The following is a 4,300-nucleotide window of genomic DNA, read 5'->3' as shown; positions in this document are numbered from 1 at the left end:
TACACAAAGTTCTTAATTTGAGGAAGTTTTTCTTTAGTTGTTTGTGCTTTTGGTGTCAGATCTAAGAAGCCATTGCTGAATCCAGGGTCATGAGGATTCCTCCCTCTGATTTCTTCTAGATTTAATATTTTTACCTCTTATACTTAGATCTTTGAATCATTTTGAGTTAATTTTTCTTTTTTTTATGTATTACAGTAGTTTATTACATCACTGATCATTTATTTATTTATTTATTTGAGTTGGAGTCTCACTCAGTTGCCCAGACTGGAGTGCAGTGGCCGCTCCTGGCCACCACAGCCTCGACCTGCTGGGCTCCGGCGATCCTTCCGCCTCAACCTTCCGAGTAGCTGGAATTACAGGCATGCGCTACCACGCCCGCCTGATTTTTTGATTTATTGTAGAGATGAGGTCTCGAGCCCGCGGGCTCAGGCAATCCACTCACCTCAGCCTCCCAAAGGTGCGGGATTACAGGCTGAGCCACCGAGCCCGGCTTTATTTATTTTTATTTTTATTTTTTTTTGAGTTGGACTCTCACTCTGTCACCCAGACTGGAGTGCAGTGGCCGCTCCCGGACACCGCAGCCTCGACCTGCTGGGCTCCCGCGATCCTTCCGCTTCAGCTTTCCAAGTAGCTGGAACTACAGGCGCGCGCAACCACGCCTGGCTAATTTTTTGATTTATTGTAGAGATGAGGTCTTGCCAAGTTGCCCAGGTGGCTCTCGAACCCGTGGGCTTAGGCAATTCACTCACCTTGGCCTCCCAAAGCGTGGGATTACAGGCTGAGCCACTGAGCCTGGCCCATCACTGATCTTTTAAAAGGGTTTTTTTTTTGGTTTGTTTTCTTTTAGTTGGAGTCTCACTCTGTCGCCCAGAATGGAGTGTAGTGACCGCTCCTGGCCACCGCAGCCTCGACCTGCTGGGCTCCGGCGATCCTTCCGCCTCAGCCTTCCAAGTAGCTGGAACTACAGGCTTGCACCATCATGCCTGGCTAATTTTTAAAAAAATTTATTGTAGAGATGAGGTCTTGCCAAGTTGCCCAGGTGGCTCTCGAACCCGTGGGCTTAGGCAATTCACTCACCTTGGCCTCCCAAAGCGTGGGATTACAGGCTGAGCCACTGAGCCTGGCCCATCACTGATCTTTTAAAAGGGTTTTTTTTTTGGTTTGTTTTCTTTTAGTTGGAGTCTCACTCTGTCGCCCAGAATGGAGTGTAGTGACCGCTCCTGGCCACCGCAGCCTCGACCTGCTGGGCTCCGGCGATCCTTCCGCCTCAGCCTTCCAAGTAGCTGGAACTACAGGCTTGCACCATCATGCCTGGCTAATTTTTAAAAAAATTTATTGTAGAGATGAGGTCTTGCCAAGTTGCCCAGGTGGCTCTCGAACCCGTGGGCTTAGGCAATTCACTCACCTTGGCCTCCCAAAGCGTGGGATTACAGGCTGAGCCACTGAGCCTGGCCCATCACTGATCTTTTAAAAGGGTTTTTTTTTTGGTTTGTTTTCTTTTAGTTGGAGTCTCACTCTGTCGCCCAGAATGGAGTGTAGTGACCGCTCCTGGCCACCGCAGCCTCGACCTGCTGGGCTCCGGCGATCCTTCCGCCTCAGCCTTCCAAGTAGCTGGAACTACAGGCTTGCACCATCATGCCTGGCTAATTTTTAAAAAAATTTATTGTAGAGATGAGGTCTTGCCAAGTTGCCCAGGTGGCTCTCGAACCCGTGGGCTTAGGCAATTCACTCACCTTGGCCTCCCAAAGCGTGGGATTACAGGCTGAGCCACTGAGCCTGGCCCATCACTGATCTTTTAAAAGGGTTTTTTTTTTGGTTTGTTTTCTTTTAGTTGGAGTCTCACTCTGTCGCCCAGAATGGAGTGTAGTGGCCACTCCCGGCCACCGCAGCCTCGACCTGCTGGGCTCCAGAGATCCTTCCACCTCAGTCTCCCAAGTAGCTGGAACTACAGGTGGGAGCTACCGTGCCCAGCTAATTTTTTTGATTTATTGTAGAGATGAGGTCTCCCCAAGTTGCCTGGGCTGGTCTCGAACCTGTGAGATCAGGCAATCCACTCACCTCAGCCTCCCAAAGGTGCGGGATTACAGGCTGAGCCACCGAGCCCAGCCCATCACTGATCTTTTAAAAGGTTTTTTGAACATGTTAGCAGACTTTATTCTATATTTTAATTACATTTGCTTTACACAACCATTGAAAACTTTACAAAAACATCAAGTACCTAAAAATGGTTAAGGCTTTTTTTTCCTTTTCCTCCTTAAAGAGTATAAGCTGGGGGTGGGTCTTTGTGGACACCCCTATTTTCCAAGGGCATGTGATCAATTCTCTCTCAAACTTTTTAAAAACAGAAATCCATATGTAAACAGGGCCAGTCTATGATAAATTAACTTGGATGATAGTGTCAATTTTCAAAACATCTTTAGTAAGTAAAAGGGAGACATAAAATGTGGTTTTCTTGGTAAATCTTAATTGCAAAATTCTTCTTTCAGAACATTTTTCTTGCTGCATTTTCTGCTTTTTCAACCATGATCTCTGAGAACTCCCTTTGGTTATGTCTTCTAAACTCAGATCAGCCATCAGTTCTTCCACAATAGTTCTTTTCCTTTGCTTCTTGGGAATTTGTGAATGGTAGAAATTAGCTGGATTGTCAACAACAGTTCCAATCTGGAAGTACTTGGGGAAGCCATCTCTATCATTTTTCTTGTAAAACCTTTTTGGGTCCATGCTTGCTCTTGTCTTCAGTGCTTTGAGATCATTTTTCAGTTCTGGAGCTTTCATACCAAACCAGCCATCCCTGGCTGTATTTTGTTGCTCTTTTCTGCACTTTTTCTGAAGTTGATACTTTGATTCCCTATATGGTTGGACACAGGGTTTTTTTCCCCAAAATCAGGATGTAATGATGAACTTCTGCAGAAGCTCATTTTGCTCTTTCTCCTTGATCTGTGTTCGGGTTCTCTTGTTAGATTGCAGTTTGTCTGCACTAAAATTAAGATACAAACCACCCAACTTCTTGATATTCAGAGCATATCAAGAAGTTGCTGCTGCTTGTCAACTTCAGAAGTTTAACATTTGTGCTACTTCGTGAGTCATCTCCATCACTAAATTCATCTTCACTTTTGTCATGGTCTAATGTTTCTTCTTTACTTTTTAAATCCTTTTCCTCCTCTTCTTTTTCCTCCTCAAGGGCAACCTCACTTGCCTTGTCTTTCTCTTCCAAGTTAAAAAAAATTTTTTTTTGGTCAGAGTCTCACTCTGTCACCCAGGCTGGAGTGCAATGGCATGCTCATGGCCTCCACAGCTTCTACGCAGTCGTGGGTTGGTGGGGCTGTGGAGGAAGGGAGCAGCGTGGCTGGGTTTAGGGGTGCGCAAGTTTGAAAGGATATGGAGGTATCTTGTAAAAAGAAGACAAGGAGCGATAGGACTCGACTGGGGAGTAGCGTTTGAAGGCCTTTGTAGCTTAGGAGGTGCTGTAGATGGTGGGGGGAGGTTACTGTGATAGGGGCCCCGAAGGTGAGTTTTTTGGATTTGCACACCAGCATGTGGGTGGCAGACAGCGCTCGCAGACATGGGGCCCAGCCCTGGACGGTGTGGTCTAACTGCTTTGAGAGATAGGCCACTGGGGTGAACGCCTGTCCATAAAGCTGCCCTAGGACTCCCAGGGCCACCCCTTTGTTTTCGTGCACATATAAGATGAAAGGTCGGTGTATATCCGGCAGATGGAGAGCCGGTGCCCTCATGAGGGCTTGCTGAAGGGCAATAAAAGGTTGTTTGACGGAGGAGGGTGTTAGGAGTGGCTCATTGGGTTCTCCCTTTATGAGAGTATAGAGTGGCTTTGCAAGTAGGGCAAAGTTGGGAATCCACACCCGAAAGTATCCAGCCAGCCCCAAAAATGATTGGATTTCCTCTTTAGTCTTGGGTATATTTAGGGATTGGATTAAGACTTTTCGGTCCATTGTTATGGCCTTTTGTCGGTGTGAGACGGCTATCCCCAGATATGTGACTTGTGTGGCAGACAGTTGGACTTTCTGAGGGGATACCTGGTATCCCTTTTCTGCTAGAAAGTTAAGAGTGAGTGCAGTGTCCGTTTGAGAATCAGCTAAAGAAGGGCTACACAGAAGGAGATCGTCCACATACTGAATAAGGGTGGATTTTGTAAGTGAGAGAGACTTAAGATCTGCTGCTAAGGTTTGACCGAACAGGTGGGGGCTATCTCGAAATCCTTGTGGCAGGACTGTCCAGGTGAGTTGTGAATGGCGAGATGTTGGGTCAGTCCACGTGAACGCGAAGATGTTTTGTGAGTCCG

General features: G+C 46.8%; 1 pseudogene; it reads right to left on the bottom strand.

The window, feature by feature from the left end:
* Positions 1-2,416: 2,416 nt before the first annotated feature.
* On the bottom strand, positions 2,417-3,220 carry LOC103267224 (annotated as a pseudogene).
* Between the last annotated feature and the right edge of the window lie 1,080 nt (positions 3,221-4,300).

The sequence above is a fragment of the Carlito syrichta genome, unplaced genomic scaffold, assembly GCF_000164805.1.
Source record: "Carlito syrichta isolate Samal-C Ts95f unplaced genomic scaffold, Tarsius_syrichta-2.0.1 Scaffold308077, whole genome shotgun sequence".
In the NCBI taxonomy this organism is placed as follows: domain Eukaryota; kingdom Metazoa; phylum Chordata; class Mammalia; order Primates; family Tarsiidae; genus Carlito; species Carlito syrichta.
Note: the sequence above shows the minus strand (reverse complement) of the source record. Positions and strands in the feature narration are given on the sequence as shown.